We start from the raw sequence: 27,000 nt of genomic DNA, 5'->3' as shown, positions 1-27,000 counted from the left end.
GTATAAAATAATCTGCACATAAGTACATAGTTTGATGGGTATTGACATATATATACAATCTAGATAATGGATTTTGCATCAACCCCAAATTTTCTCAAATTCTTCCCTTCTGCCTCTTACCACCCACTCTGATCACTGGCAACCACTGAGATGCCTTCAGTTGCTGTAGATTAGTTTGCATTTCCTACGATTTTATATAAATAGAATCTTACAGTACGTACTCGATTTGTCTGGCACCTTCAACTAAGCATAATCATTTTGAGAATCATCCATTTGGTTGCATACAAGAATAGTTCATTCTTTTTAATTGCTGAATATTTCATTCCATCAGGGAGAGCAAGGAATAAATGATGGAGTCGGCATGTGTTTAACGTTTAGAAACTGTCAAATTATTTACCACTTTCCCAGAAGGCTATGAGACTTTCAGTTTCCCCACCATCTTGGCAGCACTTGACATTGTTAGTCTTTTTAGTTTTAGACCTAATAGGTTTGCAGTGATATCTCACTAGAGTTTTACTTTCCTTTACAGCTAATAATATGGAATATCTTTTAGTGTTATTTGTCGTCCATATATTTTCTTTGAGTGTTAATTTAAAAAAAATTAATTGGCTTTTATGCTATTTATTGAGTTTTGGGTTCTGTATATGGTTCTGTATGTTTTGTTCTTAAAGTGACTAGAATATATTTTCTCCAAGTCTGTGCCTTCTCTTTTCATTCTCTTACCAGTGTCTTTTAAAGTAGAAATTCTTAACTCAGATGGATTTCAGTGTATTGATTTTGTCTTTTATGAGTTATGCTTTGGTGCTGCATCTAAGAAATCTTTGCCTAACCAAGTTTACAAAGACTTTCTCAAATGTTTTCTAGAATTTTTTGGTTTTATATTTAAATATATTATCCATTTGATGTAATTTATGTAAATGTGAAATATAGGTACAAGTTCATTTATTTTTGCATATACATTTCTAAAATTCAGAAACTAAAACTTATGAAAAGACAATTGTTTTTCCACTGATCTGCCTTTGTACCTTTGTTAAAAATCAAATGACTGTATATTTGTACATCTGTTTCTGTACTCTTTATTACATTACATTTATCTCTTTGATACATATACTACATTGCCATGGTTGCTGTACTTAGAATATGGGTAATCTTTCCACTTTTTCTTCTTTTAAGAAAAAAAATTCTATTCTAGGTCCTTTGAATTTAGAAATAACTTGTTTATTTCTACCCAAAAAGAAAAATCTGAGATTTTGATCTGAATTCGAATGTATCTAGGAATAATTGATAGCTTAAAAAATGTTGAGTTTTCTGATCTATAAATATATCTCTCTATTTAAATAGATATTTTAGGAATTCCACATATTTTGTAGTTTTTAGTGTATAAAACTTGCACAGTTCAATTTCTCCCAAAATATTCTATATATCTGATGCTACTGTTCAGTATACCTTTTTTTTTATATTTCAATTTCTGATGACTGTTGATAGGATATAGAAATATCATATAATCTGTATAGTCATTTTTATTCTACTGCTATGCTAATCTCTTATTTGTTCCAATAGCTTTTTGTAACGAACCAAATGATGTTTTACATAGATGATCTTCCATCCATGAGTGAAAGACAGTCTACTTCTTTCTCAATGTGAAGATCTCTGATTTCTTTATTTGTCCTATTCCTCTAGCTAGAAATTTTAGTTTAATATTGATTAGGGGTTGTGACAGTGGATACCTTAATTTTTTTTTCCTGGTCTTGGGGCAATTTCTGTTCTTACAGTCAAATATGATGTTAACTGTAGTTATTCCAAAGGAGCCTTTTAGCTAGTTGAAGAAATTTCTTTGTAATTCTAGTTTATTGAGTTTTTTTTTTTTTTTAATCAGGAAGGAGTAGATGCCAGTTATTGTTAAAGTCTATTTCTATATGCACTGAGATGATTTTCTGTTTGTTAATATAATGAATTCCATTGATTTATTTTTTAATATTAAGCCAACCTTCTGCTCATGGATCAAACCAAATAGTTCATGATATCTGAGCCTTTGTATATATTTTTAAATTTAATTTTATTAAAACATAGTTTAGAATATTTGCACTGATGGTCCATGTGGGATATTTCCGATTTTTTTTCTTGCAATCTCATTGTCTGTTTTGTACCATTATAATTCTGGCCTCACAAAGTTAGTTGTAAAGTCTTCCTCTGCCTTCTAACTTAGTTTCTTGAAGGGTTTTGTGTAAAATCTGTATGATTTTTTTCCAAATAATGAATATAATTCACCAATAAAGCTGATTGTGCTTGTAGTTTTCTTTGTTGAATGATTTTTACTTATAAATTTGATTTTTTGATAGATATAGGGCTATTCAAGTAATCTGTTTTTCATCAGTGAGCTATTCAATTTGTATGTTTCAAGATATCTATTGTTTTCTAAAGTGTTCAGTATATTTGCATAAAGTAGTTTTCAAAATACTTATCTTTTAAAAATATGTATAGTGATGGTATCTCTCTCTCTTTTCTGATATGAATAATTTATGTTTTCCCTCTATTCATGATCACTCTGGCTAAAGACATTATTTTTATCAATATTCTCAAATAAGTAGCATTTGCTTTTAGTAACTTTATTTTTTATTTTATTAATTTTTACTCTGATCTTTAGTATTTTATTTTTCTCTCAATGTGGTTTTATTTATAGTCTTTTGTTTTTATAATTTCTTAAAGTAGAAACTGATATGGATTTTTGTCCTTTGTTCCCCTCTAATGTATGTATTTGATGCTGTATATTTTCTATAAACACTGCTTCAGCTGTACCCCTTGAATTTGGCATTTTGTTTTTATTTCCATTCAGTTAAAATTACTTTGCTTCTTTTTTTTTTTTTAATTTTAAGTTTGTCATTGACCCATGGTTAATTGGTGTATGTTATTTCAATTGCAAATATGTGGCAGACAGTTCAGAAATCTTTCAATTGTTTATTTCAAATTTAACTCCAGTTTGGTTGGATAAAATACCTTTTATGATTTTCATTTTTATCTATGTTTCATTTTATCTATCTCTCTTTTTAAAAAGTATTTATCACACAACCTTTATCATCTCAACCATTTTTAATTGTACTGTTCAGTAGTGTTAAGTACATTCACACTATAGTGCAGCCAATGTCTAGAACTTTTCATCCCACAGAACTGGAACTCTATACCATTAAGCAGTAATACCATATCCTCCTTCCAGCCTTTGGTAACTGCTATTCTATTTTCTGTCTTTATGAATTTGATTACTCTAGGTGCCTCATATAAATGAAACTATGCAGTATTTGTCTTTCTGTGACTGACTGGTTTACTTACCTTAGTATAGTGTCCTCAGGTTTCATCAATGTTCTTGAATATCATATACTTCTCTACCTTTATAAAGGCTGCATAGCATTCCATTTTATGTATATACCACATTTTGTTTATCCATTCATCCATAGATGAACACTGGGGTTCCTTCTATTTCACAGCTATTTTGAATAATGGTACTTTGAATGTGGGTATACAAATATGTCTTTATGACCCTTGATACCAATTATTTTCATTTATATACCCAGAAGTGGAATTTCTGGATCATATGATAATTCTATACTTAATTTTTTGAGGAATTGCCATACTCTTTTCCGTAGAGTACTCTTTTCTTTGGGCTCTGCAAAATGATGAGGAAAGAAGGTGATTTCTTTCTTGCTGCATGTAGTTCTACATGAAGTATATGCCCCCAAATCAAGTTATCTTCCAACTTGAGAACAAAAAAAGTAAAAATGGCTGTACCATTTTACATTCACATCAGAAGTGTGCAAGTATGCTAGTTTCTCCACATTCTCACCAATATTTGATTTGTTTTGTTTTCCTGTTTTTTTGAGAGTAGTCATCCTAATCAGTGTGAGGTGATCTCATGATTGGAGGTTTAAAAAAATTTTTTTTTAAGATTTATTTATTTGAAAAAGAGAGAGAGAAAGAGTGTGAGCAAGTAGGGAAGGGCAGAGGGAGTGAATCTCAGGGAGACTCCCCACTGAGCACAGAGTCTGACATGGGGCTTGATCTCATGACCCCTGAGAGTAGGACCTGATCTAAAACCAAAAGTTGGACACTCTACCAACTGAGTCACCCAGATACCCTTTGATTTTCATTTTTATAGGAATTCTTTATATCTTTTGGTTATTAATCCCTTATCAAAAAAGTGAGTCGCTTGTGTTTTTCCCATTCCATAGATGGCTTTATTAATTGTACCCTTTGATGTACAAAATGTTTTAATTTTAGTGCAGTCCAGTTTATCTATTTTATTTAATTGCCTCTACTTTGGTATCATATTCACATAGTCACTGCAACATTCATGTTATGAAACTTTCTCCCTTGTTTTCTTCTAAGTTTCATAAGTTTGACTCTTATTTTTAGGTCTTTGCCCTATTTTGAATTATTTTTTGTGTGATATAAGAGAAGGGTCCAACTTAATTTTTTTGTGTAGAGATACCCAGTTTTTCCAACACCGTTTGTTAGAAAGACTTCTCTCTCCATTGAATGCCCTTAGCACCTTTGTCAAAAAACATTTGATAACATATGCAAGAATTTACTTCTGGGTTTGCTATTTTTCCATTTGTCTGTATGTCTGTCTTAATGCCAGTACCACACAATTTTGATTACCATAGCTTTTTAATTAGTTTTGAAGTTAGGAAGTATGGCTCTTCCAATTATATTCTTCCTTTTCATGATTGTTTTGGCTGTTCAGGATTGCTTGAGACTCCATATGAATTTTAAGTTGGATTTTTTTTCTATTTTTATAAAAAAATTTTTGGGATTTTGATAAGAATTACATTAAATATATAGTTAACTTTGTGTAGTATTAACAGCTTAACGATATTAAGCCTTCTGATCTGTAAACATGAGGTGTGTTTCTCTTTAATTGTTTTTAATTCTTTTGTCAATTTTTTGTAACCTTCAGTTGTACAGATGTTTCACTTCCTTAATTAAGATTAATCCTAAGTATTTTATTCTTTGTGATGCTATTGTAAATGAAATTGTTTTCTTAATTTCCCTTTTGGATTGTTCATTGGAAACTTTTTTTCATAGTTGAGAATCTTTCTGGAAAGATATTCTAGGTACCCCTAAAAAGAAGTTGGAAATTTCATTTGCTGTATAAATGTTTTTCAGGTCAAAAAAAATGTTTTTCAGGTCATGTTGGTTAATAATTTTGTTGTTGTTTGTTTTTGTCTTCTATACCTACTGATTTTCTGTCAAATATCCCATCAATTATTGAGAGGGGAATATTAAACTACCCAGCAATATTTGGTGATTTACAGTGACATCAGTTTTTGTTTCATGTATTTTGAAGTTGTTATTAGGCACAACCATTTAGTGTTACCCTATCCCTGAATTAAATGACCCCTTTTTGTCCTTATGAAATCATCCACTAAAGAGAGTGATCTAAATGAAAATGACATTTGAATTAAAACAGTTGCTAACATTTCTGAGATAGAAATAGAAAAAAAAAAGATGAAGGAGGGGGGAAAGAAAAAGGAAGGAAATAAAGAGAAGAAGAGAAAGAGAAGAAGGAGAAGAGGAAGAGGAAAAGGAGAAGGAAGAGGAAGACTAGGAGAAGAATGTAAAACAAATATAGATTTTACTCTAAATACAGTGCCAAGCCCAGAGAACAAAATAACTATTAGACCATGACTATGTTAGTCAAGTAAGAACTTTTCTGGCCTTTGATAAATTTCTTTTTTTTTTCTATTATTTTTTTGAACCCTGAAGAAATAAAAAACAAAGAGTATACAAGAATGAGAATATAGAAGAGCAAGGTTGGGAAAGGAAGACACCTACCATAACACCTTTTTCCACTGAAGGTATGTACCCTGCCAGAGACCAAATTGAGATAAGAGTAAAAGCTAAGCTTTATCTTAGCTTATAAATTTTAATTATTAATTTGGACTGGCATTAATTACTGACTTGATATAACTTTTATGACTGGAAATAATTATAAGAATTTATGTTACTAAAGTATGGACGGAAGCCACAGAACTTTCTCTGATTTGCCTGAAAAGTCAGAAATTGCACTGTGAAAGATAAAAAGATGGTAATTTCTGACTTTCTCTCATTATATTGCTTGTTTAACCTAACATTAACTTTATCATGATGTCTTTCCAATTTGTCTTTGGCTTTTTCCTAGGCTACCTTGATCTGACCTTCTTCTTATTAGATGCCAATTTGTTTAAATTCTACTAAGCTACTTTCTTCTCATCTTTTAAACACCTTAAATTGTCAATAAGATGACAGATTTTTAAATCAAGATGGGAAATGAAACTCAGAATCTATTCTTTACTGGCTTTTCTTGTAAAGCAATTAACAAGTATTTTGACTGAGGAGCTTCTTTACTTTGCAAAGAAAGCTATTACCAGGTTATTTATCAAAGAGTTTTGAAGAGACCTCAAAAAAGCATCCTTCTTACACATATTTTGCCTCCCTATTCTTCACTTGACAATAAAAAAACAATTGAGTTTAGCTATATAAACATTATGCTAATCACATTCATTTCTGCAAGCTGCTTAACATTGTGCCTAATTACCATGAAGCACAATAAGGATTAGTCATATTATTAAATATGCTAGATAATTTTGTTGTAAATTTTATTTGATTAAAACCCTAAATCCTGCTCATATGTGTTCAGACATCATAATATGTTGCTCAGGAAACATAGTCAGCTACTCACAACTTAGAAAAGAAAGCTCGTACTTTCCTTCTTTTTGTTGTTTTCTGTTATCTTGCCGCTCTGAAGTTCTCTTGATGGCTTACATGGTCTTTAATTCCAAGGTGGATAGCCCTAGCATGTTGAGGAAATGTATAGGGAACAGCTTATTGATAATCTTATCCTTTAGACTTTTCTCCTTCAATCTCTTTATAGGTGGTAGAGTTTCTCAGGCGATGTCATAGGTCCCCTTCTTTTATTCAGGGAGAGTGTAGACTCTCATTTTTATTCATGGTTTTAGGTTTCATCTATATGCAGAAGATTCTAAATATTTATCTTTTATCCAGACTGCTTCCCTCTTCTATTTCTCAACTCTGACTAATTCACATCTCCCTTTGAAGATTCAAAAGCATTTTCAAATTAATGTATCCAAAGCTCAGCTTGTGATATTCTACACAAAGCCCCCAACCCATAGTTGTCATTATCTCAGTAAGTGCTACCACTTGGTTCACTCATTAAATAAGTGTTAATTCAATGCCTGCTATATTAAAAAAAAAAAAAAGCACTGATTTAGCTCTACATAATAGCTTTAAAAAAGACAAAGCCCTTGCTTTCATGGTGCTTATGCCTCAGTATACACAAATGTTCGACGAATACAATTATGAGTCTCTTGAGAATTCTCTTTCTCTTTAACTTTGTAGATTTAACTTCCAACATAAATATCAAATTAGGTGAATATGACACTGAAGCAGAAGCAATAAAATCAGACCAACAGGAAAAGAGGATTAAAACACCTACAGACTAGGACATACTAGTATAGCTATATACTAGTATATATACAGACTAGTATATATACAGGGTATACAGACTAGGACCTACTTCAGCCACAACAAGTACTAAATGTATGGCCATGAGACTAATTACACATCACACTGGCTATTAAGTCTGAATGGACAAATAAAATGCCTTACCTGATAAAGATTTACTTGGAGACAAGATAGAGCTGATACTTTACATGGATGTCAGTTCCTACATTTTAAAGTGGCCAAAAGAAGGGAAAAATTGACACAACACATTTTGCCAGTAATATTTAACTGAAAATACTTGGAGTGCCATAGTGCAAAAAGCAGTCAAAAAGGGCATCAATGGCAGTTATCCAGTGAAAACATTCCATTTGTGCTGTGAAATTGTGGGCCATCTTAGCTAGCTATAACTATTTACTTCAAATAAAATACTGGAACAAACCTTGCTATTACAAAATCTTTGCCAGTAAAACAAACACTTTTCTTTAAAGCCTGTATTTGGGCTGTTGGTACCAAAAACCTTCACATTGGTTTAGGAAAGCATGTATGTTATTTGAAAGATGCACTTTAATGAAAATACTATTTATATGCACTTTTTATTTGTTTCCTACTTGTTTTAAGGCAATTACTATTGACATCATGATATTCAAAAATTCCTTAAATGTCTCTGAGTTTGAGTACTGGATATGCTCCCAGTGATATGTGTAATATTATAACAGATAACATAAGCACAAAAAAAAAAAAAACATAAGCACAATTTTATCTTCTACACAGGGGATAAACAATAACTTTGATTTTTGTAATAATAACAAGTGATGGTATATATGATAGCTCTTTGTAAACTATGTCACTCTCTACAATCCTAATATTATAATAAAACTATTTTTTGAGCAACTTCTACTCTAGTGATTTAATTCATTTAATAAAATAATTATTATTATTACTGAAAGATTGTTAAAATGTAAAGTTAAACACACACACGAATGCATATACACAAATATGTCATTACTTCATAGAGAGATCATCTCAAGGTCAATATTACAATGGTTGGAGAACTGCCATTGTAAAAAGAGTCCCCTTGAGACGTTTATATGCTTATTTATTTTCTAAAATATTACTCATTTCAGTATGCTTTGTTAACAATCATTTAACTGAACTCTCTAGATATATTAGTATATTATTCAAATAGTAAAGCTTTGTTCCAGACAAAATTAGTGACCTGAATGCTTTTGCTGCTCATTATAGTAAATTTTTGCTAATTCCAAAATGATATAATCTTATATTAATATATCAAATCCATGACAGAGCTGTTTGATTTAAGAATTAATTTTTTTCATTATTGTGTAAGTATAAAATCTGATAGAAACTACAAAAAAGTTCCTAGAAATAATAAAGATATAAGATAAATATACAAAAATGTATGTCTATATACAAGCATTAAATGACCAGAAACTAAAATAAAAATAATTTAGGATAGTAAAAAAAAAATACTTACCGAGTCTTCTAAACCGGGAACATAGAAGAATGCCACCATTTATTTAGATCCTCTTTAAATTCTCTGATAAATGTTTTGCAGCTTTTTATGTACAGGTCTTGCATGTTTCTCATCAGATTAATCTCAACATATTTCATATTTGTAAATCCAACAAAAGCTGTGCAAGACCTGTATACTGAAAACTACAAAATATCATTGAAAATTTTTAAAAGATCTAAATAGATAGGGCTATAATGAGTTCAAATGTCCAAAGACTCAATATTGTCAAGATGTCACTTCTCTCCAAATTGATCAACAGATACAAGTCAATTCTAATAAAAATCCTGGTGGGAACTCCAAGACTTACTATAAAGCTACAGTAATCAAGTCAATGTGGTATTGGAGAAAGAGTAAACAAATAGATCAATAGAATAAGACAGAAGGTACAGGAATAGACACTCCATTAATATAGTCCAGTGATCTTTGATAAAGGAGCAAAGGCAATACAATGGATCAAAGAAAGTCTTTTCAACAAATTGTGCTGGAACAACTGGACATCCATATGCAAAGAATCTGAATCTAGACAGGCCTTATATGCTTGAAAAAATTTTATTCAAAATAGAACATAGACTTAAATGTAAAATACAAAATTATAAAACTCCTAGAAGATAACGAGAACCTAGATGATGCTGGGCTTGGCAGTAACTTTTTAACTACAACACCAAAAGGATAAAAGAAAAAATTGATAAGCTGGATTTTAGTAATATTTAAAATTTTGTTCTACATGAAAGACATTATCAAGTATATTAGAAGATGAATCAAAAACTGGGAAAAATTATTTGCAAAAGACACATCTGATGAAGGATTGTTAACCAAAATGTAGGGGGGAAATCTTAAAACTCAACAATGCAGTATCACCTCACACCTTCAAAATGGCTAAAATCAACAATACAAGAAACAACAGATGTTGACAAGGATGTGGAGGAAAAGGAACCCTCTTGCACTGTTGGTAGGAATGCAAACAGGTGCAGCCACTATAGAAAACAGTATGGAAGTTCCTCAAAAAATTAAAAATAAAACTACCTTATTACCTAGCAATCACACTACTGAGTATATACCCAAGGAATACAAATACACTAATTCAAAGGCATACATGCACCTCTGTATTTATAGCAGGATTATTTACAATAGCCAAGATATGGAAGTAGCCTAAGTGTCCATCCATAGATGAATGGATAAAGCAGAGGTGGTACATGTATGTGTTTGTGTGTATATCTATATATACACATATATAAATAATGGAATATTATTCAACCATAAAGAATGAAATTTTGCTATTTCCAATACCATGGTTGGAATTGGAGAGTATAAAGCTAAATGAAGTCAGTCTGAGAAAAACAAATACCATATGATTTCACATATGGAATTTAAGAAACAAAACAAATGAGCAAAGGAAAAAAGAAAAGAGAGAGACAACCAAGAAAGTGACTGTTACTATAGAAAACAAACTGATGGTTACCACAAGGGTGGTGGGATAGGTTAAATAGGTGATGAGGATTAAGGAGTGCATTTTCAATGAACACTGGGTGATATAAGAAATTTTTTTTTATATATATATTTTATTTGGGTAGCCCGGGTGGCTCAGTGGTTTAGCGCCTGCCTTTAGCCCAGGGTATGATCCTGGAGTCCTGGGATCGAGTCCCATGTCAGGCTCCCTGTATGGAGCCTGCTTCTCCCTTGGCCTATGTCTCTGCCTCTCTCTCTCTCCCTGTGTCTTTCATGAATAAATAAATATTTTATTTACACACATAGAGAGGCAGAGACACACATAGAGAAGCAGAGACACAGGCCGAGGGAGAAACAGGCTCCCCACAGGGAGCCCGATGTGGGATTCAATCCCCAGACTCGAGATCACGCTCTGAGCCAAAGGCAGACGCTTAACCACTAAGCCACTCAGGCATCCCTGATGTAAAGAATTGTTGAATCACTATATTGTACAACTGAAACTAATACAACACTATGTTAACTAATGGAATGAAAATTAAAAACTTAAAAAAATATATCTCAACAATAAAAAAATAATAATAATTAATAATTGGGCCAAAGACCTTAACAGATACCTTGGCAAATATATAGAGATGGAAAATAAGCACATAAAAGACATTCCACATCGTAAAGTCATCATGAAAACAAATTACAAGATACTAGTACATACCTATTACAGAGTGGCCAAAATGCCTAACACTGGCACCATATGCTGGTGGGGATGTGGAGCAACAGGAAATCCCATTGATTCCTGGGAGGAATGCAAACTGGTGGAACCACTTTGGAAGGGAGTTTGTCAGTTTCTTACAAAACTGAATATGCTCTTACCATATGATCCAGAAATCATGCTTTATTTAGTATTTACTCCGAATTGTAGAGGAAACTTAAAACATGTTATTTAATGAAAGAAACCAATCAAAAAAGCTACAAATGGCATGAGTCCAACTATATGACATTCTAAAAAAGGCAAAACTGTGGAGACAAGAAAAAGATCAGTGGTTCCCAGGGGGGACGAGGAAGGAAGTGAGGGGTAAATAGGTAAAGCACAAAAGATTTTTAGGGCAGTGAAACTATTCTGTGTGATGTACAATGGAGGATACATACCATTATACATTTGTCAAAACTCATGGACTATATAATGTCAACAGCGAACCCTAATGTAAACTATGGAATTTGGGTGATATATGTCAACCTTAGTTCATCAGTTATTACAAACACTTCAGTCTGATGGGGCATGCTGATAACGTATGAGGCTGTGCATGTGTAGGGACAAATGGTAGACAGTAAATTTCTATACCTTCCTCTAAATTTTACTATGAAACTAAAACTGCTCTTATCGAAGTCTATTTTTAGAATTATTTTGGAAATGACAAATGGATTCTAAAATACATATGTCGATAAAAAGAACCTAAAATAGCTAAAACTACTTTTAAGATGAAGAACTAACACTACCTGAATTAGGAATTTATTTAAACACTTCCTGATTCCAAAATTTATTTAAACTTAACCAAGACAGTGTTACTGGCATAAAATAGACATATTGGATACTAGAACAAAGTGTACATAAATGGATAGACAAATTACAGACTACAAGAACGTTAATTATTTTCCCAAGCACATAGTATAGAATCATCATCATCATCATCATCATCCAGAATCAATTATTTATTTGCTTATTTCTTACGATATGCCTGACACTGTGCTAAATGTTTTACATTACTTATTTAATTAAATCATCTGAAAATCCTGTAAGAAAGGTATAATTTTCTTCATTTCACACATGAGTAAAGAGATTTGAGGGATTAGGTAAAATGTTTAGTTCAAAATCAAAGCATCTGAAAGTGAATGGGTGTCTAGTCTTTTCAATACCCACCACCTGACCAAATAAAACCCAGAATTATTGGCTCATGTAAGAATTATTGAATAAATAAATTGAACACAACAAGGGACAGACATTGGCTTTGGCACTCAACACATCAGCAAAAACAGACCTTGGTCAGTGATTGAACTGCAGCACCCTGACTAACCAGAGTGTATTATTTTATATAATTATTAATATATTAATAATATAATATAATATAATATGATTAAAGAAGATTTGTGACTTTGACTTAGGCAAAGCATATTTAAAATATAACTTCAGAAGCATGATCCATAGAGGAGCAAACTGATTGGATTTTATCAAAATTTTAAATTTCTAGTTTCCATAGACACAATTAGAATGGGTTGGTATATTTTATTTATACCTGTGTTAATTTTCAGTTTCTTACTTACCCCTTCCTCCCTCACTCCTGGACTGAATACAGTCTCTCTTCTTCCTTTCTTTGCTTTTCCTTCTAGAAACTGGTACTGCCATGTCATTTAAGAGAAATTTTAATATCCTAAGTATCACTTACTTAGTACATCAACACATCACAGTAGTTAATGGGTTTTAAGCATATAGATATGTGAAGATACTGAAAAATAGAAAACACTAATTTGTGTGGGTTTTGTCCTCCTTCTCCTGTTTGGAAAGAGGAGAGATTTTGAAGATACAATTAAGATAAATACAGATGGTTCCCAATTTACGATGGTTTGACTTACAATTTTACAACTTTACAATGACGTGAGAGTGGTAAGCACTCAGTAAAAACCATACTTTGAATTTTGAATATTGATACTTTCCCAGGTTAGCTATATGTAGTGTAATACTCTTGTGATGCGGGCAGCAGCAGCTGTAGCTCCCAGTCAGCCATGCAATCACGAGGTAAACAACCGACACACTTGCAACCGTTCTGGACCCCCACAGCCATTCTGTTTCTCACTGTCAATACAGTATTCATTAAGTTGCGTGAGCTTTTCATCAGTTTATTATAAAATAGGCTTTATGTCAGATGTTTTTGCCCAGTTGTGGGCTAATGTAAAGGTTTTGAGCACATTTAAAGTAGGTTAGGCTATGATGTTCAGTATATTAGGTATATAAATGCACTTTTGACTTCTGATATTTCTCACTTATGATGAGTTTATTGGGACATAACCCCCTTGTAAGTCAAGGAAGATCTGTATAATTTCTTAGTAATTCTTATTATGGATATAATTATTTAGAAAATATGACTATGCCCAGATGGTTTGTATTTACTTCTCACTCCCCTCAGTGGTTCCCTGCTTTTCTGAATGTGTTAACACAATGTGAATTTCACTTTACTAATGGAATCAAATCTGAAGAAATAAGAAATAATGGCTCCTAATTATGCCAAAAGACCTTCCTGAATTAGCCCATCTTCCAAATAGCATCTAGTTTGGTTTCATATTTAGACTCTTAACAGTTTTAAATCATATCTATGGCAGTATGAATTGCATTACTTTTCTATATTCTGTAAAATATTGGCTGACTTCCCCAAGTGAAACTCTTTTTCTCTGTTTAGCAGAATCCAAGTAATTAAAATGCATTTTTTTCCTCAGTTTCATTTAATCTTTCTGAAGGTGTTTTTATCTGACTGAAAAGTAATGCTTTCAATTTTCTTACAGATTAAAATATCCTAGTAGAAATTTTCGCATTTGCTGAATAGGTTTTACATTTCCAGCTTTATATTTCTTTCTTTTTTTTTATTTAAACAGTTTCAGATGTAGTGTTCAATAATTTATCAGTTGCATATAACACCCAGTACTCATCACATCATGTGCCCGCCTTAGTGCCTATTACCCAATTACCCCATAACCTCTCCTTCCATTCCAGCAACCCGCAGTTTGTGTCCTAGAGTTAAGAGTCTCTCATGTGTTTTTTCCTCTCTGATGATTTCCCATTCCATTTTCTCTCACTTTCTCTATGATCCTCTGCACTGTTCCTTAGATTCCACGTATTAGTGAAACTATATGATAAATGTCTTTCTCCAACTGACTTATTTCACTCCAGCATTATACCCTCAGTTCTATACAGGTCACTGTAAATGGAAGTATCTATCCTTTCTGATGGCTGATATTCCATTGCAGTTTGGCTATTGTGGACATTGCTGCTATAAACATTGGGGTGCAGGTGCCCTTTCAGATCACTACAGTCATATCTTTGGGATAAAGTGGTAGTGCAAATACTGGATTGTAGGTTAGCTCTATTTTTAACTTCTTGAGGAACCCCTGTACCATTGTCCAGAGTGGCTGTACCAGCTTGCATTCTCACCAACAGTGTAAGAGGGTTCCCCTTTTTCCACATCCTTGCCAGCAAATGTCATTTCCCGGCTTGTTAATTTTACCATTCTGAGTGGTGTGAGGTGGTATCTCATCGTGGTTTTGATTTGTATTTCCCTGATTCCAAGTGATGTGGAACATTTTTTCCATGTATCTGTTGGGCATGTGTATGTCTTCTTTAGAGAAATGTGTTTTCATGTCTGCCCATTTCTTGATTGTTTTTTTGGGTGTTGAGTTTGAAAAAGTTCTTTATAGATCTTGAATACTAGCTGTTTATTGATAAAGTCACTTGCAAAGATGTCCCATTCCATAGGTTGCCTTTTAGTTTTGTTGACTGTTTCCTTTGCTGTGGAGATTTATATTTATTTCATTGGGCCTTTGACTGATTCCCCAAATCAAAAAGAGTAAATTATTTGTCCTCATTTTGGAATATGTGGAGAAAAGAGGCTTGAATATCCACCTAGTCTTAGGTATTTCTTTTCTTAAGCTTGGTCATGTTAAGTATCTTCCAAGTTATTGTGACAGGTGGAAAGTAACACAGCAATTACTGAAAACACTTCCAAAAGAAAAACCTTATGCTTCCTGAAGGGACTGTGTACTGTTCAAAACATCAAGTGACCAATTTGCTTATTACATACAAGAATCAATCTATCTGAAAACTAAAATAAATAAACTCTTAGTATATATAAGAACAAAATGTATGAACAATTTGACGTGAAAAATATATTTACACATAAAAATAAGGAAACTTGTTCCACTCTCACCAGTAATCCATTTAAACCATATATTAGGTTAATGTCCCGTTTGCTAAATAATAATACTGGTAAGAATGTGGTGACACTACTATACTCTGTTACTGTTGGATCATACAGCCCTTCATTTATTTAAGACATTTAGTAAACAGGTATTGTGTGTTAGGACTTGATGACATAATTCTGATCACAGCAATTCACTGACATGTTACATTCCATTGGTACAATGTATATGTATTTATGTATATGTAAATATGTGTGTATGTGTTTACAAAGCTATGAGAACTTGGAAAATGTAAATGTGCATCATTGGTGATAGGTAAAACAAACTTTAGAGTGCCCACTCTTTTTTAAGTCCATAAAACAAATAAAATACACATAAGTGTTCTAAAATAGAAAAACACCAAGACAAAAGATATATATATCTTATTTCTGTGTATGACTAGTATGTGCATATACAGATATACATATATACATATTCTATTTACTTCTAAAATTATTTTTCTTCATATATAATCTCTATGTTACATATGTAGAGATAATAGACTCACAAATATGAGTGTGTTCATTTGGGTGGGAGAGTCATTGTATGGATGTATGATGAACTTTTATATAAATCCATAAGCCTAAGTGTGCACTCAAAACTGTAAAACTGTTAGGGATGGTTACATCCAGGGTGAGGATTCTGGGAAAGTGATGAGTAATAAAAGAGTTATTTTTAGTTTGCCCTATTTATTTTGGTTGAATGTTTTACAGAGAATATTTTCACATATATCTATGTAGTAAAAAAAAAAAAAGAGAGAGAACCAGATTGGTATTATTCTTTAGAATATTAATTTTTGACTTAATAAACTAATATGTTATTAATGAAATAGATTATCTGTTCTTGCTTCAAATCTTTTTTTTTTTGGCAGATTAGGAAGTATTTAGACTACTTTGCCAATTCTAGACTCAACCTCATTCTTACACCATATGTTGTTTGAAGGGGAAGTGCATGGTTGTAGGGAGGGGTTATGTCCCTATTTCTTCCTTGAAGAAGTCTTTGAAACACTTAAATTGTAAAAGTCTATCAATCATATTGTGGAGTGAGAGTCAAGGTATTGTCAGTTTTATAATTCAGTTACATTTGTTAAAGTGTATGTTTATTTCTCCAGTCTGTGTTCATCCCTGTACTAGGAGAAAGATATGCTTTATATAAGTCAGTGGTTCACAAACTTTGCACTTATCACTTACGGGGCTTCTGAAAACAGAGATTTCTGAGCCCCTCCCATGGTGGCTATGATAAGCCTTTTGAGGTTAGAATGGGTTAATGTGCATTGTTGTTAAAGCCTCAGATGATTCTGAAATTGCGATTTCAGGCACCATACTTCGATAGTCAATGAGACAGGGAAAAGAGAAGAAATTCCCCCAGACTTCATGGAATTTATAATCTAATTGGGTTTTATTAAGCTTCTTATTGTTGCTATAACAAATTACTATAAAATTAGTTGCTTAAAATGACACAGATCTATTGCAGTTCTTGAGGTCAGAAGTATACAATGGTTTTCAGGACTGAATCTTTTGGGGACTCTAGGGGAGAATGTTTCCTTCCTTTTCCACTTTATAGACACCAGGTGCATTCTTTGACTTGTGACCCCATCTTCAAGGACAGTGTCTTCAAATCTCTCTCTTCTCTGCTTTGTCATCACATCTCCCTCTCTGACTTTGACATTCCTGACTTTCTCTGATAAGGAACACTGTGATTATGTTGGGCCTACCTAGATAATCCAGGATAATCTTCCTATCTCAAAGAGCCTCAGTTTTTGCTCTTGTAAAGTAGCATAGTTAGAGATTCTCAGGATTAGGATGTGGGCATGACAAGATTCTGAACCATAGAAAATCATATTTATAGGTATGTTGGTAAATTAGAAGTAGTGTTGAACAATAAGTAAAAACATATTTTGCCATGGAGTTCTGGCTTTCAGTAAACCAACCAACCAACCAACTGTACAACCTTGACTAAGTCAATAAATCTCTTTCAAACATTCATTCATTGTTTAAATAGTTGTTTCTGAAACACCTAATAGTTTTTACTACTATGTTTCTATAACTATAAGCTAGTTTTGATTTTTTAATGTCAATCATATGTAAAAATAAGTGCAGATTTAAAAAATGCAAGTAGTCTAAATTTTAGGATTTATGTCTTTATATTTCAATACCCGTGTATCTTCTTTTGTGTTATAATTTCTGTGTGTACAATTATGCTATGTTTACTTGTAGAAAATATTGTTTTTCTTAGAAGTCTGGAACAAATGTATTTTATTTATTTTTTTATTTTTTATTTTTTTTTATTTTTAATTTATTTATGATAGTCACAGAGAGAGAGAGAGAGAGGCAGAGACATAGGCGGAGGGAGAAGCAGGCTCCATGCACCGGGAGCCCGATGTGGGACTCGATCCCAGGTCTCCAGGATGGCGCCTTGAGCCAAAGGCAGACAGACAGCCGCTGAGCCACCCAGGGATCCCCAGAATAAATGTATTTTAAATGTCATCTAACATATAATCAAGAATAAGACATTACAAGAATAAACTAGTTAGTTGTGATAATTGCATTCCTTTAGAGTCCTATGTCAGCAAGAGAGATGTGGGTTCTCTAACCTTTAAACAGAGATAAACAACATGATGAGAGCTTGTTGAGGGCATGGGGAAAACTGGATGGTGATATAAATTGGTAGGTGGTTGAATAAGGAAACGTTCAGACTTTGTAAATTTTCCCTAGATGGTAATTTTTTTGTCAAAATTCAAATGGAAAGAGAATCCATCAAATAATCTAATTTAATATTGGTAATACCATTCACGAGCACAGGCAGGGTGGAATATTTCTTATGTAACAAAATTTGTTTTGCTTAATTTCTAAGGAAATGAAATGTCCCACACAACATTCAAAACAGTTAGTTTAAGCACACCTATTTGTTAATACAAAATATAAGGTTTTAGTGTTTTCTACTCAAATATGTGTAAATTCGGAATTGGCTGTACCAAGAAAATGGTGTTTTCAGTATATTTTGACATTTATTAAGCACCACTAGAGGGCAGGATTATTTCTCAGTTTTACTTAAATTGATGCGGTAACTATGAGATTAACAAACTAATGGCGTCATACTTATATTTTCTCAAGCAATTTCTATATGATAGAAGTTTCAGATTAACTTCATTCTAATATTTTCTTGAGCTGTCCTTTAAAATAATCTCAAATTCCATCCTACTTCACAAATTATTTTACACATTTAAAAGAAGACATTCAAAAAAAAAAAAAAAAAAGAAGACATTCATAGTTTAGAGACAGAACATGCTGTTTTGAATTTAAACCATTCCTGGTTAATTTAAATATAAAGGAAGATGATTTTTGTTTTTGGTTTTGTTTTTCAGTCCAGAAGAACATGAAGGAAAAAAAATAGTGGAATCATAATATATTGTAAAAAGTTTAGCTTAAAGTCAACAATTAATTAAACATGTCTTTATTGCAGGCCATTTTGTTAGACTGTAAGCACAGAAATATCTCATTTTTTTTTTTTTTTTTAGGTATATCTTCTTTTGGAAACCAGTCTTTATTCCTTTTTATAGAAATGAATCAGAGTACATTCTGTATGCTTTTGTACTTACCTCTATTTCAGATAAAACATTGAGTTATGGTCACCCTCTGACTATACTCCCTCACAAGACTTGTGAGCTCCTTGGGCACAGATCCAAGATTTTGTTGACATTATAACCCAGTATGCCAAGTGGGAATTGCCAGAAAGCAGATAGATACTCAATAGAAATCTGTGGCTTTATTATAATAATGGTATGGAAAAATCAATGAAAAATTAATTATTTACTATGGTAATATCTATACCGTATATTATTTTATTCAATTTCACATCAATATAGTATTGATTTTAAAATGACATATGGAGAAGAGTGAACCAACAACTTAGTTCTCAGGGATGTGCAATTCAGCAGTCATGTTTTAGGAAACTAATATATTTCTTGTATTATGTCCAGTGCTGAGCATAAAAATACCAAAGGACTAGTCTAAGCCCTTAAAAGACCAGTACAGATAAAAGTACATAAAACAAATAGCTTTAATCCTTAAAATTAAGGTTAAACATTTTGGTCAATTTGTAACAGGTCTGCAGGCCAGCTAAGGAAAATATATGTTCACCATTTGGATTATGCGATGGCACAGCATTGGGGAACAAAGGTTCTGCCAAATGACTGTAACATAGTAAGGTCAAACTGTATCATGAAATAATGTCAAAATATTATATGAAAATAATGGGTGAACCACTCAAACAGGTGTGCTCTTGGGCAAGTGATAGATAGCTTTTAAGAAGTGCTGCTTCATTGGCCTGTGAGCCCTGGGCTCAAAGCCTCGAGTGCAAAAAGCCACAAAAGTGTACCAGAGTAAAAAACACTACCCAGCAGTACCAGACAGTAATTCAGGAGATTTTGAGCATATCTGTTGTTTTCTAAATTATCTGTATTTATTCACTCACGTGTTCCTTTTACTGCATATTTATATAATGTGTATTATATAGTCAGAAAAAAAACATATACAGACACAGACACATTCACACATTCACCCACACAAACATACCCACATGGGAACAGCTACAAACACTATAACTATATGAGATTATGTGATTATGTGATTATTTGATTTTTCTTTGTAAACATTTGATGAAAACTTAAGCCAGATGTGACATACATGAAATATGACATACACATATATAGTCTCTATTACAGCCTGATTCAAAATTTCCTTCTCTTAATTTGTTTTCTGTCATTTGCTGGAAATTACATATCTGTGATACTCAGTTTTACAAATTCTTCCCTATTATTTGGATATATTATTGCACCAAAGCTGTGTCTGCTTTTAATTGTTTAAGTATATTTTTAAGGTACAGAGTTTTCAACACTGTATTTTCTTTTTCCTGCCAAATAGTTCTGTTTATGTTTAGTCTTAAGTTGATTTATAAAAATTTGGGAAAATTAATGTGAACACATATTTGAAGTGGTAGTCCATAAAGATTACTCTATACAGGAAAGGAAGTGAAAATTAATAGAGCTAAATGGATTGGAGGAAAAAATAAAAAAGTGGCTTAACAATGGAGAACCTTCTTATTAAAGGAGTAGGCCCATCCACGTCAAAGCAAATGGTGAGTGTTGGTCTTTTCTGATGGCTGAGTAATATTCCATTTTATATATAGACCACATCTCCTTTATCCATTCATCTGTCGAAGGACATCATGGCTCCTTCCACAGTTTGGCTAGCAAATTGAATTTAAACAAAATAAAGTAAGAAGGAAAAAAAAAGAAAAGAAAAGAAAGGAGTTGGTCAAATATACTGGGACTAACCAGAGAAAGAGCTGTTAGAGTAAATATAATCAGAGAGAGACTTTGTGATTTCAGTGTTAATCAGCTGTCTGAATAAAAGAAGAAAAAAATTTTTTTTTTTTTTTTGCTTTGCTGCCAGGACATTTCTTGGAGTGAGAGATACTTTCTGAGGATGACTTAAGTCTCTCTATTCTCATTTTTAAGGACTGTATATACTTTATCCTGACTTCCTATATGCCACATCTTTTACAAGCAGCAGGAGTTTGATGTCCTTTGATGTCCTCGAGTACTTGTGATTTTAAAGTATAAATGTATATATGAAATCAATTATATTATTAGCATATAATTATGTATAGAATTAATTACAAATGTACATATATGTATATGGGAAAAAACCTGATGGAATTCATAGTTTCTTTTTCTGCCTTTTTCTGTTATATGCAGGAAATATCTACTTTTCTAAGTTAAGCAGTTCTTATTTGTGAACACTGAGAATGATTGCTCTTGTCCTTGAGTGCATTTACTAACATAGGAAGGTAAATATTTAGAGCAATACATAGGGATTTAGCCTTGTGATTCCCATTATTGTGAAGAAATGTAAATATTTACAGTATATTTATCCCATGATGTTTGTCCTGGGACTCAGAATAATGAAATGAAACAACTGTTTAAAACAAGTTATCCACAGCCTTGAATAAATTTGTGACTTAACACAATGTGGAAGACATTATGGCTTCCTACTATCTTAGAATGCACTAAAACATAATCAGTGCCAGTATAGCCAACACTTTTTAAAGATGGAAAAACTTAAAATTGAGACTATAAGTAATCTGTAAGTGGCTTAAAGAAATACATTTTTAAGTGGAAAACTGGAGAACTAGTTAATTATAATTTTCTACCTTATATCATAAACATGGAAAGCCAGCAGGATAAATTTAACTTTTATTTTAACACAATATGTTATAGACTCTACCAGTGTAGAAATATAAGTAAATTAACTTTAAATGATATTTTCTGAAGATTTGTCATGTTAGCAGAAGGTAAGAGTAAGTATTGTACAATAGCCACTTTTGAGAATAAGAAAATAATTTCCTTTTGCTTTCTCTATTTTTTCTATCAATTTATTTATTTAAAATTCACAGTCCTAATTTGAAGGCATTAAAAGATCAGTTTTTTGTTTTTTGTTTTTTTTTTTTTAATATTGGAAAATAGTAGCTCTTTGGAGACCAGCTCAGGCATTGACATTATTCTCCTTGCTGTGAACTTGTCTACTCTTGAAAACATTTCTGGTTCTCCAACTTGCTAGCTATGTTTCCATCAGTTCCCATATTAGGAAAGTTGCTTGCAAGAGCATATTCTGTAGGTGATTTCCTACCTTGGTTGGCCTGATTCAAGGAGGAAGATGGCAATAGTCCTTTCTTACCAAATACCTCTCTTTCTGATTGGTAGGGAAGCCTTTTTTTGTGTGTCTCCCCACCATGTGCTTATCACTATTGTCACCCTTACCACACTTAATTATTATAATTATTTATATGGTTACCTTTCCCAGTAGACAATACACTCTTTGAGAATAGAGAATGTGTCTTAAATCTATGTGTCTCCAAATTTTTTTGGAGACCAAATTTTTTATATCAATGTATATATTTTTTATTCAATGTATCTTTGATACCAAATTTTATTCAATGTATCTTTGACTATTTATCTAATTTTCACCATTTTATCTATATCTATAACCCTATCTTGAATTGTGTTAGAAAACATGGCTTAATTGTGGAAATGCACTTTTATGAAAATTAACATTCCACTGAATAAACCTAATTCCCTCTTGTTTGACACTGGGGACTATCTAAATAAAATTCCAAACTATTCTATGTGGCTCAGGTTTTACATTGTTAATTATCACATAAAATGGATTTGCACAATTCTCTTGGGATTTCAATTCTCAAAATGTGTTTAATCAGACATTAATTTAGTTTAGTTTTTAGTTTGCCAGTGAAATGATCTAGGGTATAAAATGAGTATGTATGTGTGTATTTTGGTCTGAACAGATTTATAGTGTCTATAAATTAGTGAACAAATAATGTTATTCATTTAAAATAACAGAGTTGGGAGAAAATATTGGAAGTGCTCATTTACCAAAGGACTGTTTGTTTATACTAGGGGGTAAAAAGTAAAGATACTATCATAAATACCTATTGTTTTAGCCTTGGATAGATGCATTAGGGTCCAGCAGAAGGGCACTAGAACTGCCAAAGCCAGGAAAGATACTGCGCATATGGGTTAGCATAAAACACAAACACCTTAAAAAAAAAAAAAACACAAACACCTTTATTGACCAGACATTGTGTTTTAAACACTGTTCTCCACTAAAAGTGACTTAGGACTCCTTGGAGAAATGATTGATCCTAAGGCAAGGGAAGGGAAGTACAAGGTGAGCCTAAATATCTTATTGTATCAGAAAGTAGAAAATATTTTTATTTTCTAGAAATAAAATTATTTTTATCAGATAATTATTACCAGTTAAGGGATCACGTTGATCAAATCTAGGAGAATTTGAATATCAAAATAAATAAAATAATAATGGATCATACTATAGCATAAAGGAAGAAACCATGATCCATACTTATGTAAAAACTAAATGGATAAATAAATATTTGATAAGAAAAAGGATATTCGGGGATCCCTGAGTGGTTCAGCGTTTTGGCGTCTGCCTTCAGCCCAGGACATGGTCCTGAAGAACCGGGATCGAGTCCCGCGTTGGGCTCCCAGGATAGAGCCTGCTTCTCCCTCTGCCTGTGTCTCTGCTTCTCTCTCTCTCTCTCTATGTCTATCATGAATAAATAAATAAAATCTTAAAAAGAAAGAAAAAGGATATTCATATGATCTCAAATTATCTTCCAACAAAACACAATTACAAAAAAAAGAGTAAACCTTACTGACAACACCTTTACTGAGCATCTAAGTAAATATAACTAGTATTAGAACAAATTGAATTTATGTACTAGATGATATGAATGCAAAAGAAAAACACAGCATCACTCCTGCAGTATTCATGCCAAAGATACAAAATGTGAATCATATCAAAAGGAAATCTCAGACAAACCTAAGTGTAAGGGCATTCTGTAAAATAGTGGGTCCTGTAGTCTTTTTTTTTTTTTAAGATTTTATTTATTTATTTATTTATTTATTTATTTATTTATTTATTTATTTTTATTTGAGTGTGAGAGAGAAAATGTGAGTGGGGTGGGGGAGGAGGATGTGAAGGAGGAGCAGAGGCAGAGGGGCAAGCAGATTCTGGGCTGAGCCTGCACAGTGAGGGGCTTGATCCCAGGACCTGAGATCATAACATAAGCTGAAACTGAGTAAGACCTTTAACCAACTGAGCTACCCAGGCACCCCTGGGCCTATAATCTTTAAAAACATTAAGATCATGAAAAGAGACACCGAGAAATTGTTCCAGATTGAAGGAGGTTAATAAATGAATGTAACTCTATTTCTGAACTGAATTCTTTGTTAGAACAGATTTGTTTAGGACAATGATTGGCTAACTTGAATGGGGTTTGAGGATTGGATGATGATGATGTATTATTCTAGTTATCTATTGCATATGAAAACATTCTCAATTTAATGGTGTAAATTATAATAATAATGATTGTATCATGCTTACAGATTCTGTGGGTTAGGAATTTAGAAAGGGCCCAGTGAAGATAATTTCTTTCTACTCCATGAAACCAGAGAGTCGTCTAGCTGAAAACACTTGTTGGCTGGAAGCAAGAATCATTTGTTATGTTATTCACTTGCCTGGTGGTTGATTCTGGCTATTGGCTCAGAACCCAGACCTCCATGTTAGGCTTGTATTTCGGCACACTATGGTAGCTGGGTTCCAATAGTGAGTATCCGGAGAGAATCATACGGAAGTTCTATCATCATTTATGACTTAGCCTCAGAAGTTACTCAGATGCAAGGACAGTAAATAAAGACTTTCCCACTTTCTCCTTTTTTTAGGCTGAAACCACAAATTTGATGGGAGAAATGTGAAGCTCACTTTATAAAAAGAACATGTGAGATGGAAGAGAGATTAGGTTTTAGTCATCTTTAGAAAATAAAGCCTGTCTCATGTGCAATGATAATTAACTGATTTTGATAGTGTTGCTGCAGTTTTATAAGGCAGTCACCTTATATATAGAAAATCATAGTTAAATATTCAAGAGTGATGAGACATTATGTTGGCAATGTATCCACACATGGTTTCAGAAAAATATTAATTTATGTATGTATGTATGTTCCAGAAAAATATCTAATGGAAATGTTCTATTCTTACAAATTTTCTGTAACTTTTTAGTTGTTTGAAAACAAAAGCAAAAGCAAACATCTAGAAATATAAAGGGAGATTTCCAGGAGGACCAGATTAGACTACTTTGTAAAATGGAAATGAAGAAAGCAAACTAAAATAATGCCCCTGGGAGGGGACGGGAGTAGGGAGGGTGGATTTCCATTTGTAGGAGATGATTAAGCTGTAATGATAAAACTGTAACAATGATGACAGAAATGGTAAATAGAAGGCTTCCTAGGCTTTCTCTACTGGGAAGAACTAACTTGTTTTACAGAAATATTCTAGTATTCATGAATGGAGGAATTAGGTGTTCAGCTCCAACTTCAAGTGGAAAATAGCCTATCCTGCCAATAAAGTTGTTTTGCTTTTCCATCAGTAAAGATTTAAAACAGTTCTTTTCTACCTATTTTTCAGATAGTAAACTGGTCTTTTATTTTTTTATTATTTTTTTTAATTTTTATTTATTTATGATAGTCACAGAGAGAGAGAGAGAGGCAGAGACACAGGCAGAGGGAGAAGCAGGCTCCATGCACCGGGAGCCCGACGTGGGACTCGATCCCGGGTCTCCAGGATCGCGCCCTGGGCCAAAGGCAGGCGCCAAACCACTGCGCCACCCAGGGATCCCTAAACTGGTCTTTTAAAGATAATGTAAATATAGAAATAATTGAAGAAAAGATTTTTCAGGTTAGAGAGAATTGAAGAATCACATTCTTAGCTGTAATATTTAAGTATTGTTTTTTTAAATCCTTAAGTGAAAGAGAAATTATAATTGCTGTCAAAATCTGCTTTTTATCCTTCAGAACAGCACTGCACAATGGAAATATAGTGATGACTATATACATGCTATTAAATTTAATAGCCACATTATAGAAAAAGTAAAAAGAAGTTAATTTTAACAACATATTTTTAACCTGACATGAAGAAAATATTATTTCAATATGCAATAAATAGTAAAAATTGAGATTTTTTAAAAAAAATAATATTTATTATTTATTTGAGAGAGAGAGAGAGAGAGACAGAGATCATGAGCTGGGGGGAAGGGCTAAGGGAGAGGGAGGCTCCCCCTGAGCAGGAAGCCCAATGTGGAATTCAATCCCAGGATCTGGGAATCGTGACCTGAGCCAAAGGCAGACCCCTAACCCACTGAGCCACACAGGCACCCGAGATTTCTTACTTCCATTTTTTGGAAGAAGTCTTCAAAATCTGAATTGTATTTTACACTTAATGCACTTTTAAAAAGTTTCTATTTATTTTAGAGGATACAGAGAGTGCAATTGGGGAGGGGCAGAAAAAGAGGGAGAAAGAATGTGAAGCAGACTCCACACTGAGCTCAGAGTCCTGATGCTCAATCCCACAAGCATGAGATCATGACCTGAGCTAAATCCAACAGTTGGATACTTAACCTTCTGAGGCACCCAGGTGCCTCTAGAACACATTTTAACTGGACTAACCACTTTTAGGAGTATTCAGTAGCCCCATAGGACTAGCGGCTGCTATATTGGGCAGTGCAGCTCTGTAATATGTATGTGTACATAGTACTCATCATAGGATTTTTTAAATAAATATTTTATTTATTTATTCACAAGAGACACAGAGAGAGGCAGAAACATAGACAGAGGCAGAAGCAGGCTCCCTATGGGGAGCCTGATGTGAGATTCGATCCCAGGACTTGATTCCAGGACTTCAGGGATCCCGACCTGAGCAGGAGGCAGACGGTCAACCACTGGACTACCCACGTGCCCCCCGCCCCCCCCGGAATAGGATTCTACTACTGAGTATGAACTCAGTATTTGTCAGTAAACCTTTGTGTTATATTTAAAGTCCTGGATTGAAGAATTCTCTTCAGGTACCATTACATCTGAAATGTTTGAAGCCTCACTTCTCAAT

General features: G+C 32.9%; 2 long non-coding RNA genes across 11 annotated transcripts in view; one reads left to right on the top strand and one right to left on the bottom strand.

The window, feature by feature from the left end:
• The window catches only part of LOC112640758 (uncharacterized), a 56,378-nt gene extending 31,709 nt beyond the window's left edge, over positions 1-24,669 (bottom strand). For 3 of the 5 annotated variants that reach the window (XR_004816751.2, XR_003124190.2, XR_003124191.2), the window contains exons 1-4: positions 24,448-24,669; positions 22,973-23,607; positions 20,561-20,713; positions 19,065-19,229 (exon numbers count right to left, since the gene is read on the bottom strand). This is a non-coding gene — a long non-coding RNA (uncharacterized LOC112640758). The remainder of the gene's footprint in view (positions 1-19,064; positions 19,230-20,560; positions 20,714-22,972; positions 23,608-24,447) is intronic. The other 2 variants (XR_003124192.3, XR_003124193.2) reach the window with 2 other exon arrangements.
• Positions 1-27,000, top strand: part of LOC112640757 (uncharacterized) — a 79,234-nt gene that overhangs the window by 46,957 nt on the left and 5,277 nt on the right. For 2 of the 6 annotated variants that reach the window (XR_003124188.3, XR_003124186.3), the window contains exon 3: positions 5,758-5,849. The exons of the other annotated variants lie outside the window; for them this stretch is intronic. This is a non-coding gene — a long non-coding RNA (uncharacterized LOC112640757). The remainder of the gene's footprint in view (positions 1-5,757; positions 5,850-27,000) is intronic. 6 annotated transcript variants of the gene reach the window in all.

The sequence above is a fragment of the Canis lupus genome, chromosome 6 (assembly GCF_003254725.2).
Source record: "Canis lupus dingo isolate Sandy chromosome 6, ASM325472v2, whole genome shotgun sequence".
Lineage (NCBI taxonomy): Eukaryota > Metazoa > Chordata > Mammalia > Carnivora > Canidae > Canis > Canis lupus.
The sequence above is the reverse complement of the archived record's forward strand: the minus strand, read 5'-3'. Positions and strand labels throughout refer to the sequence as shown.